Source organism: Peromyscus eremicus, chromosome 2 (genome assembly GCF_949786415.1).
Source record: "Peromyscus eremicus chromosome 2, PerEre_H2_v1, whole genome shotgun sequence".
NCBI lineage: Eukaryota > Metazoa > Chordata > Mammalia > Rodentia > Cricetidae > Peromyscus > Peromyscus eremicus.
Genome location: NC_081417.1, coordinates 29,062,475 through 29,074,924, shown reverse-complemented (window position 1 = coordinate 29,074,924; position 12,450 = coordinate 29,062,475). Strand labels below are relative to the sequence as shown.

The 12,450-nt window shown below is 39.6% G+C and overlaps 1 pseudogene; it reads left to right on the top strand.

Annotated features, from left to right (window-relative positions):
- The first annotated feature begins 7,302 nt into the window (after positions 1–7,302).
- On the top strand, positions 7,303–8,334 carry LOC131904580 (prohibitin 1-like; annotated as a pseudogene).
- Positions 8,335–12,450: the final 4,116 nt, after the last annotated feature.

Sequence of the window (12,450 nt, the reverse complement as noted above, 5' to 3'; positions counted from 1 at the left end):
TCCTTCACCATATCCTGACCAGTTTACAAAATGAATTAATTCTTAACATCCTCATTCTGCCAACTCCAGTGTGATAAATAAGTAAACATTTTCTTGCTGGTATTGGGAAAGCTGCTGAAGGTCCTGAACCTCTGGGGTTCTACCAGGTCAACTGCTGAGAAACTGCCTAATGATACAAATGGCTTGTGCTACTGCAGTGAAAGTGACTGGATAAGACATTTCAGAGAATGTTTCCCTTTTGTTTTGTTTTGTTCTTAACTTTAGAAATCCAATCATATGGTGTAATTTCATGAGGAATGGACCCTCTGGCTTAAACAATGCTTTTTTTTTTTTGCTGGCTTAAGTCTGAGAAGACAATATTAAATTCTTTTTTGCAAATTCCAATCAAGACAGTATGGCCGATTCATCCTTAAGTGTTCTCTCCCCTGGAAATACATAATGATAGATAAAACATGAAAAAGAGTTGATTTAAAAATAGCCATGCTCTGGGACTGGACTAGGCCCTCTGCCTATCAAAACAGTTGTGTAGCTTGATCTGCTTAATGGGACCCCTGGCAGTAGGATCAGAATCCATCTCTGGTGCATGAGCAGGTTTTTTGGAGCCCACTATTTATGGTGGGACACCTTGGACAGCCTTGAGGCAGGGGGAGAGACTGGGACCTGCCTCCACTAAATGGACCAGGCTCTGCTGACTCCCCAAGGGAGCCTTACCTTCTTGTAGGAGGGAATGGGGGTGGGTTGCTGGATGTGGGGAGGCTGGAAGGGCAGGAGGAGGGAAGAGGGTGTATCTTTGGTATATAAAATGAATTTAAAAATTTTTCTTAATAAAAAAAATAGCCATGCTCAAACAAAAGACAAAGGTGTCTATTTGTCCTAAATAGAAATGTGAAAAGGCTAAAAGTAGTACTGAAGCCATAGACCAGTTGAATCCGGAGCTTGCTACATGCAAGGCAACATGAACAGCTCAGAAAGATGGCTCCTGTCAGGAACCAGAGCTCACAGACTGAGTAGAGTTCAGTGAAGTCACATAATGAAAAATACAAAGCCCAGCAAGGGATCATGAGCAGGGTGCCGTTGACATCAGTGACTGGACCTATTTTATATTGTTGCCTTGGAGCCTTCAATCCCAGTGCAGACCTGGGGAACTTTCTGGAAACTGAATAAATATACTTCTCTGAAAAAGACAAACAGCAAAATTAAATTTCGGAGCATAAACTAGTATCTATGACAGTTGGAAATGACTTTAAATATTTTTTTGATCATCAAAGAAATAAAGTGAGGAGTAACACACTTAAAGAGTAAAAAGAAAAATGAACTAAAAACCTACTTTATCTCATTGATAGAGAACTTGCCTAGTAGGCTTCAGACCCTAGGTTTAATCCTTAGACACACACACACACACACACACACACACACACACACACACACACACACGGGAAGGCAAGGTTAAGATAGGTCTTGAAGTGCATGCCTCTAGGCTCAGCACTCCGAATGCCAAGGCAGAAGATCACCACAACTCTAAGGTCAACTTGGTCTATAAAGTCAAGTCCCAGGTCATCCAGGGCTAAACAACAGAAAGCTATCCCAAAAAATACAAAGGGAAGAAAAGAAGGAAAAGGGGGAGGAAAGTAAGAAAGAAAGAAGAAGAGAAAGTGTATTGGGGGGTTCCTTAGTATCACAGTATTTCTTTGAAAAGCAAATTGGTGGTGCCCTGGATCTCAGCTGTTAAGAGCTTTTGTTCTTCTTCCAGAGGCCCTGAGTTGACTTCCCAGCATCCACACAAGGCAGCTCCAAACCACTTGTAAATCAAGTTCCAGCGAGTCTGCACTCTCTTCTGGCCTCCACAGGGATTTGAACACAAATGGAATAAATACATGCATTATAAAAGAACTTGAAAATAGGAAAAATCAAATGTTCTTGATACATTTCAGAAATTAGAAAAAAAAAACTGGATCTTTGGTAGTATTTGAATGTTTCCCTGACTTTTAAAGTTTTATTTTTTAATTGAATTCATTCTTTGATGATCAATCTCATACTCTGCACATAATGTATCTTCATCACATCCAGCCCTTACTCCCTTGCTCACATTCTTCCCAGGAGCCCCCATCATATATGCTGCCCAACTTCAAGTCCTCCCTACTACAGCATTTACTTATTCATTTCTTTACTTACTTATCTATTTTAACCTACTGAGTCCAGCTGGTCCTGCCCATATGCACATGAGCATGATTGGTGCTGCAGGAACACTTACTTTGATGTTAACACAGTGAGACCTGAATTTTCCTTTTTCCTTTTCTTACAACAAATATTTATTAAGTAGTTTTTGTTCACATCCCTGAAGATAAACTTTTCTAAACAGTTTCTTTTTTGTTCCATTTTTAATTTTGTATTGAAAATATTTTTATTATAATCTGATTATGGTTTCCCCTCTCTCATCTCCTAGATTTTCCCCACCCTCATACCCATCCAACTTCATGCCTCTTTGTCGCTCTCTGTCTTTAGAAAACAAACAACAACAACAACAAAATAGCCGGGTGGTGGTGGCGCAGGTCTTTAATCCCAGCACTTGGGAGGTAGAGCCAGGCAGATCTCGGTGAGTTCGATGCCAGCTTGGGCTACAGAGTGAGTTCCAGGAAAGGCGCAAAGCTACACAGAGAAACGTTATCTCAAAAAAAAAAAAAAAAAAAGAAAGAAAGAAAAGAAGAGAAAGAAAGAAAGGAAGGAAGGAAGGAAGGAAGGAAGAAAGAAAGAAAGAAAGAAAGAAAGAAAGAAAGAAAGAAAGAAAGAAAGAAAACAAACAGGAAAATAAAAAACAAATAAAATTTTTTAAAAATAAAAAAACACAAAACATATACACAAAATAAATAAATAAAAACACAAAATCGGAAGCCATAATATAAAAGCAAAAGACTTGTAGGGTTAAAAAATACCCAAAGTATTATAAGAAAAAAAAATCTACAAAAATACCACTGAGTTGGTTTTGTGTTGGCCATTTCCTCCTTGGCATGGGACCTGCCCTTTAGTGTTGTTTATATTCAGGGAGACCCTATTGGAAAAAATAATTTTTTGTCAAGTAGTTTTCAATTAGAGAGACCGCCTTGCTTAGGGATGGGAGCTCATATCCATTCTTTCTCTTAGCGCTGGAACCCCATCTGGCTTAAAATTGAGAAGGCCCTGTGCATGCTGCCACAGTTTTGACCACCTATGTGTTAATGAAACTGGAAATAATTCCCTTCCTTAGGGAACCTCTAGAATAGGGCTTCATGAAATAATTGTTTTCTCTTGTACTATAAAGTTCACCTCACAATCACTAAATATATGCTAGTTTTTTTATTGAGAGATCTCCTAATGTCTTTATTTTTAAAATTATATTTAAATTAATCAATCCCAAATGAGCTCATTTATTTCTCAAATATTTTACTTTGCAAAATTATCCAACAAGTAAAAAATCATGTTATCTCTACAAAGCATAAATATTTTATTTGTTTTTTCCAAGTCGTTAGAAAAATACTTTGGTTTATAATATAAATATAATATATTTATATTTATAATATAAACCTCAATAAATACTTGTTGAAAATGTAAATGGTTGTCAAATTATTTTACTTTAGGGAGACTGTCAAATTTAAACTCATGGATATCTTTATATACCCCATTATAATCATTCAAATTCCACAAAATATGTGTCATATAATTCTCTTTCTAAAAATTTTTTTTTTTTTTTTTTGGTTTTTCGAGACAGGGTTTCTCTGTGTAGCTTTGCGCCTTTCCTGGGACTCACTTGGTAGTCCAGGCTGGCCTCGAACTCACAGAGATCCGCCTGGCTCTGCCTCCCGAGTGCTGGGATTAAAGGCGTGTGCCACCACCGCCCGGCTCTTTCTAAAAATTTTAATGAATATATACCAGTAAATATTTTTGTAGAAGAAATTATCTGAAACTGACCGAAGTAGAAAGATGGGTGTATCATAAGAGGAAGAGAGGCATACATAAAATCCAAAAGCATGTCATAAAACATAAAGAGAAAATTAAAATAAAGTAACTATGTTTAAACACAAAATAAATGCAGCAGTTAGATAGAAATAAAAGATGCATTTTAAAGTGGTGCCGTCTAGGACACAGTGAAATGCTGCAAGATCCTCTTATGTCTACTCAAATGGTGCATTTCCTTATTTTCCCCACAGTGCCACAGAGTCTCAGCTCTCTAAATGCTATGCTAAAAAATGGTCCTTCCAAGCAGGTGACATTATAATCAAGATTCTGGTCAAGCTAAAACCAGAAAAGCATAATGAAAATAACCCCACTTTCAATACATATCCATTACTGAACAGCTGTGTCTGGAGAGACAGGGGCCTGAGATTCCATCCATGGAGACAATTGGCATGACCTCAGATGTCTCAGTCATAGAGATCTACCGGGAGAGTCATGGTGAAGCAACACACGGATGTGAATGGGAAAGACTTCCTCATAGTGTCAAATTTTTTCTAACAGAAAGAGAACAGCTGGATGATTAAACTGCCAGTAATTCAATCCCATACAGAGGAATTTATTTCTTTTAGCAAAACCTTGAGTTCCATATTTTTCATGCACATCAAAAAACAGGACTGATGCAAAAGGCATTTGACAATGTTAGTATTTGCTGTTATGCAAATAACAGAGAGATAGCTCTTTGTCTCTCATTCTCTGTCTCTCTCTCTCTCTCTCTCATGCTGTGTGTGTGTGTGTGTGCATGTGTGTAACAACAATTAAAGAAAAAAGGCCATGAATTTATGAATTTTAAAGAGGGCAAGGGGCAGGTATGTTTGGAGTTGGAGGAAGAATACAAAGAGGAAAACAATGTATTTATATTGTAATTTGAAAAAAATTAAAAGTAGTGTTTTTGACAAGGCAAGCAAACTTTTTAACTGCTCCATCTCCGATTTCAAGCAACTAATAGCAATGAATTCCTATCTTTTAAGCAACTCCATCTCTTTCCTTTTGTCACAGCAGCCATAGCAAACTAATGCAGCCCCTGCTCCATCCCAACCACAGCACTGAACTTACAGACAAGAGCAGAGGACAACAGTACACTGGGCGTGGACGTTTCAGTACATTAAAGACTCCCCACACTACTGTCTATCATTGTGATTCTTAGCACTGAGAACCATGAATGGCACATAACAGGTTATCCTTTTTCTTCAGTGAATGTTTGAATGTATTTAGCAACATATACCACATACATGTTAATTTTAACTTTCTTATCAATTTTGCAAGTTGGATATCTTTAACTTCACTTTTTTATCCACATGAACAATAATTGGGAGGAATACAATGTCTGAGACATGGTGATAACTGACTTTGAAGTTAGATGCTCTGTCCCTACCATTTGGTCACACTGGGACTTTGAAAGGCCTAATCTGTGTAAGGTTGATTTCCTTCATCTTTGAAACCAGGAAGACAGTAAGACTTACTTGAAGATATGATCTTAAGAATTAACAGAGATACCGTAACAGAAGTCATAGAACTGTCACACGGCTGGCGTTCAGTGCGTGAAGTGTCTCCTAGTACTCAAGCTCACCTACACTGATAAGCAAAACTCTGCTTTGTAAACACTAAAGTTAAATCGTTTCTTTTAGAGCAAGTCAAAGGTTAGACTTAGTTTTTGTCCCATGATCAATGATTAGAAATTAAAACTCTGCTTTTATTAATAAGGATGCGACTTTTCATCTTTTTTTCTGGTGGGTGTATTATCTTCTGAAGCAGTGAGCAGCTGTGGTTGGGAAAGATTAGATAGAAACCTACATCTGGTTCAGGGACTAACAGCTCATGTTTTGCAAAAGGTTAGTAAGAGAGTCCTTGAGTACAAAGAGATTCATCTCTGTGAACAGAAGACCAGCCAAAAGCGCTAGGCCTTTGACCTTCTCCTGAAAGCTTTCCCAAGCCTCTCTCAAAAAGGAAGATGGAGTTCCTGGATATCTGAATATCTGTGTGTGTTCCATTGTAAAATAAGCATAAACCTTTTAGTTTATCTCATCTATTTTATGCTAAGATGAAAATGTCGAAACACCTCTGTGATCAACAAGTACCCTTCTACCTTGTTGCCAGATATTCTCTCTTAAAAATATGAAGAGTAATTTTATGTGTCTTCTAGGTAAATAGATGCCAGACTGGGGTAGGCATGAATCACATCCAAGCTCACAAATACAGTCTGTTTGGTTTTTAAAATGAAGCAAAACACTTGAAATCCAAACCTGCATTAAATTTAATTCTCTTGGAGTGTTAAGCAAGTGCACGTGCAGGACCGTTCGCTGGGCAGAGGATGAATTCCATCTCTTGTCTTCCTTTTCTCAGTGACCTTTGCTCTTATCAGAAGAGGGGATGTCCTACAGCACATGCAACTATTCAACCAAAATTAGAAGAACAGAAAACATCATTCCAAGCTGACAGAATGAGTTCTGTCTTTGTATATCAGCAACAAGTCCCTTTTCCAATTGTTGTGATTCACTTCGTGCCCCAAATAGAGCCTCCCAGAAACTGTAGAAAGTGAACTCTCTCAGAGAATTGAGACTCGGCTGCCCGTCAACTTCTTCTTGCTGAATGTGAAAAATGGATACTTGGTAACAGATGTGGATATAGAAATATATTCAGCATTCAGGGTACATCTCTAGAGGGGTACACAGTATGTGGTGCTATTAATAGACAGCTGTAGGGCCTGCCTGTGGGGTGAACACAAAAAGTAAAATTTGCTGGGCAAGGCAACCCAGTATGAGGAGTAAGGTCCCAAAAGCCAGTAAAAGAGTCAGAGACAGTCTCTGTTCCCACTGTTAAGAGTCTCACAAGAGGATCAAGCTACACAACATATACAAGTGCCTTAGGTCAGTCCCATGCAGGCTCCCTGGAAGTCGGTTCAGTCTCTGCAGGCCCCAGTGAGGGGAAGTGCTTAGTCTTACTGCAACTTGATGTACCATGTTTTATTGATATTCATGGGAGAACTGCTCTTTTCTGGATTGAGGCAGAAGAGGAGGGAATTAGAGGGGGTGGGGGTGAGAAAGGAGGGAATGGGGGATGACCTGGAGGTGAGTACTGGGAGGGGAAGGCCGTGGCCAAAATGTAAAATAAATAGAAGAATAAAAAAAAAAAGATAAAACTTTTTTAAAAGTAAAACTTACAAAGTAACTCTGTAGAGGCTCTCTTTAAATGGTTTCCATTATTCCTCTCTGAATTTGTGTTACACTTCTATATCTCCAGTATCTATACTTACAAATAGTAAGTCAATATTTTGAGTGTACTATTAAAAGCAGGTATAGCGGCAGTATGCGAGGCTGGGGAATTCATGTGGTGGTCAGAGTGGAAGCAGGTGTGAGTGGGTGCAACAGAAGGAATCATGGCTGCCAAAGTGTTTGAGTCCATCGGAAAGTTCGGCCTAACTCTAGCCATTGCAGGAGGCGTGGTGAACACTGCCTCATATAATGTGGATGCTGGGCACAGAGCTGTCATCTTTGACCGATTCCGTGGAGTGCAGGACATTGTGGTAGGGGAAGGGACTCACTTTCTCATCCCTTGGGTACAGAAACCCATTATCTCTGACTGCCGCTCGCGACCCCGGAATGTACCAGTCACTGATAGCAAAGATTTGCAGAATGTCAACATCACACTACGCATCCCATCCTCTTCCGGCCGGTAGCCAGCCAGCTTCCTCGTATCTATACCAGCATCGGAGAGGACTATGATGAGCGGGTGCTGCCATCCATCACCACAGAGATCCTCAAGTCAGTAGTGGCTCGCTTTGATGCTGGAGAATTGATCACCCAGCGAGAGCTGGTCTCGAGGCAGGTGAGCGATGACCTCACAGAGAGAGCAGCAACGTTTGGGCTCATCCTGGATGACGTGTCCCTGACACATCTGACCTTCGGGAAGGAGTTCACAGAGGCAGTGGAAGCCAAACAGGTAGCTCAGCAGGAAGCGGAGAGGGCCAGATTTGTGGTGGAAAAGGCTGAGCAGCAGAAGAAGGCAGCCATCATCTCTGGTGAGGGTGACTCCAAGGCGGCCGAGCTGATCGCCAACTCCCTAGCCACTGCAGGTGATGGCCTGATTGAGCTGCGCAAGCTGGAGGCTGCTGAGGACATTGCTTACCAGCTCTCCCGCTCTCGGAACATCACCTACCTGCCAGCCAGGCAGTCAGTGCTCCTCCAGCTTCCCCAGTGAGGCCTCCCCTGCTTGCACCTTCTCGGGCCAACCAGGCCAGGGCCTCCATCATTCTGAATACACTTTCCTTCTGCCCCACCCCAGAAATCACTGTGAAATTTCATGATTGGCTTAACATGAAGGAAATAAAAGCAAAATCACTCAGATCTCTAATTATCAAATGAAAAAAAAAGCAGGTATAGCAAAGAACTTATATGCATTCCACTCCAACCTATATGTATTAAACTTTAACAACCTTTGTGAAGAAAGGTTTATGTTAACTTGCAGGATCTTAGTTTTTGACCCTCCAAATGGCCTTACAAGAAAGTCAGTCTTTTTTTTTTTCCAGATTCTCTTTCACAAATAGTTTCTATTTTTCTAGAGGAGTCACAGAATTTATTCTGTGAAAAAATTCACATAAGAATTTATTATGCTCATTCTTGTTGGCTAGGAATAAAATGAGTAAACATTCCCTCATGTGGTCTTCAACAACAGTGCCCGCAACCACTGGTCACTCAGTTATCCATGCAAGAAATTTGCTACTGCTATGGTCACTGCTGAAGATGGCACATTGTATCCCAGAAATCCATGGGACAGGCAATGATGGAGATGGAATGAAAGAATCTAGAGCAAAGCTTATTTATTTCTACAGTTGTGTAAACAATAGAGTGACCCTGAATATGTATGTGTGAATCCTTTACTCTGGACACACAAATTTACCCCATAAGAGAACAAGACTGAAAATGAGATGAAGATTAATGGCATTCAAATTAAGAGCCTTATCCCATGTTGGCTTATGGAGATAGGGCCTCCTTTGAGCTTCCATTAAGAGTTCAGTCTTTGCACCTTCTCCCCTGGGCTCCACACTAGTGCACACAGCACTGGCAGCTGTACTGGAGGCCAGAGTAGTCCAAGGGACCTGAGGGAAGAAACTTCCCACCACCCACTAAACCCCTTTAAGCCTATCCAACAACCCCAAACAATACTCCTACTCCTGGGCCCCATATTCTGGCCTACTACTTTGCAAGAAGTCTTTGACTTTATCAGAGGCCAGGCAGGATCTAGGAACCCCAGACTATATTACCTCCCTTGGGCTCCGTATCCAGGTCTACAACTTCAGAAGACTTCAGCTTTATTGGAGCACAGTCAAGAGCTAGGGATCCCATCCCTGACAGCTGTACTAGAGGCTAGGCTGGTGTGAGGAACCCTAGAGGCTAGACAAGATCTAGAGACCCCAGACTGCATGCCTCCCTACCCCAGGGCTCCACATCCAGGCCTACAACTTCAGAAGCAGACTTCAAATTTACTGAAACATAGGTCAGATCTAGGGACCTCAGCATTGGCAGCTATACTGGAAGCCAGGCTGGTCCTAGGAGCCCCAGAGGTCACTAGATCTAGGTACCCCAGACTGCAACTCTTCCCCTGGGCTCCATCTCCTGATCTACAACTTTGGGAGAAGACTTCAGCTTTACCAGAAGCCAGGCTGACTCTAGAGACTCCTAGTCCCCAAAACCCCAAAAAGAACACCCTACTGGACCTAAAGACATGATAGTCACCAGAACCCTTGGCATTTAGGCCAGAAAACCAGAGAGGAAAGAGAAACCAAGGAAGAAAACACTCATCCAACAAACAAAGATAAGCACAGGAATCAACACTCAAATCTATAAACATCCCAAATCCAGATACCTAAACACAAGTGTAAGAACACAATCAATAACAGAAAAGGCAATATGGTACCATCAGAACCAAAATATCCTACAACAGCAAGTCCTAAACAATCCAACACAGCTGAAGCACAAAAAAAATGTCTTTAAAATGGCTTTATGGAAATAATAGAGGTCTTAAAGAGGATATAAAAAGTCCCTTAATGAAATCGAGGAAGATACAAACAAAAAAAATAGAAGAAATCAATAAATCCCTAAAAGAAAACCAAGAAAAAAGCAAGCAAACAGATGAAGGAAACTGCTTAAGACATAAAAATAGAAATAGAAGAAATAAAAAAAAAAAAACAAAACCGAAGGAAAATCTGGTTAAGTGAACAGGAACTATAGACACAAGCCATCACCAACAGAATACAAGAGATGGAAGACAGAATCTCAGACATTGAACACGATAGAGGAAATAGACTCATCAGCCAAAGAAAATGTTAAATCTAAAAAATTCCTAACACAAAACGTCCAGGAATTCTGGGACACTATGAGAAGACCAAACATACAAATAATAGGAATGAAAGAGGAAGAAACACAGCCCAAAAACCTAGAGAATATATTTAACAAAATTATAGAAGAAAATTTTCCCAACCTAAAGAAGGACATGCCTATAAGGTACAAGAAGCTTACAGAGCATCAAATAGATTGGATCAGAAAAGATAATCCCCTTGACATATAATAATCAAAACACTAAACACACAGAACAGAGAAAGAATATTAAAAACAGCAAGGGAAAAAGGCCAAGTAACATATAAAGGCAGACTTATTAGAATCACACCTAACTTCTCAATGGAGACCCTAAAATCCATAAGGGCCTGGACTGATGTCTTGCAAACTCTAAGAGACCACAGATGCCAGCCCAAACTACTATACCCAGCAAACCTTTCAACCACCATAGATAGTGAAAACAAGGTATTTCATGACAAAGTCAAATTCAAACAGTATCAGTCCACAAACTCATCCCTACAGAATGTACTAGGCGGAAAATTCCAACTTCAGGAAGTTAACTACACCCACAAAAACATAGGCAATAGATAATCTCACACCAGCAACACACAAAGAAGTGAAACACACAAACAGACACTCACACACACACACACACACACACACACACACGTGCACATACTACTAACAACAACAAAATAACACAAATTAACAATCATTAATCATTAATATCCCTCAATATCAATGGACTCAATTTACCAATAAAAAGGCACAGGATAATGGAATGGATCCAAAAACAAGATCCATCATTCTGCTGCATACAATAAACACACCTCAACATCATAGATAAACATTACCTCAGAGTAAAGGGTTGGAAAAATATTTTCCAATAAAATGGACCTAAGAAGCAAGCTGGTGTATTTATCCTAATATTTAACAAAATTGACTTCCAACCAAAATTAATCAAAAGAGATGGAGAAGGACATTCCATATTCATCAAAAGAAAAGTCCACTAAGATGATGTCCCAATTCTGAACATCTGTGCCTCAAATGCAAGGGCACCCACATTTGTAAACAAAAATTACTAAACCTTAAATCATACAAGGAACCCCACACAATAATAGTGGGAGACTTCAACACCCCACTCTCACCAGTGGACAGGTCATCCAGACAGACACTAAACACAGAAATCATGGAGCTCACAGACAGTATGACTCAAATGGACCTAGCAGACATAACACTCCACCCAAACACAAAAAAACATGCATGGAACCTTGTCCTAATTGACTGTATACTCTGCCACAAAGCAAGTCTCAATAGACACACACACACACACACACACACACACACACACACACACACACACATACAATTGAAATAACCCCCTGTATCTTATCAGACCATCATGGATTAAAGCTGGATTTCAATAACAACAGAAAGTCTACAAACTCATGGAAACTGAATAGCTCTCTATTGAGCTACCACTGGGTCAAGGAAGAAATAAAGAAAGAAGTTAAGCACTTCCTAGAATTCAATGAAAATGAATATACAACATACTCAGTCTTATGAGACACAAAGAAAATGGTGCTAAGAGGAAAATCCATAGCACTAAGGGCCTTCATGAAGATTTTGGAGAGATCTCATACTAGTGACTTAACAGCACACCTAAATGCTTTAGAACAAAAAGAAGCAGATACATCAAAGAGGTGCTGGCATCTATAAAATAGAAACAAAGAGAACAATACAAAGAATCAATGAAACAAAGAGTTGGTTCTTTGAAATAAAAATCAGCAAGATAGACAGACCCTTATTCAAACTAACCAAAAGGCAGAGACAGAATATTCAAATTAACAAAATCAAAAACAAAAAGGGGAATATAACAACAGAGCCTGAGGAAATCCAGACAATCATTAGGTCATACTTCAAAAACCTGTACTCGACAAAAATTGGAAAAACTAAAAGAAATGGACAAATTTCTTGATAGATATCACTTACCAAAATTAAATCAAGACCAGATAAACAATTTAAATAGACCAATAACCCCTAAGAAAACAGAAGCAGTCATTAAATTCTCCCAACCAAAAAAAAAAAAAAAAAAAAGAAAGAAAGAAAGAAAAGCTCAGGACCAAGCCAGTCA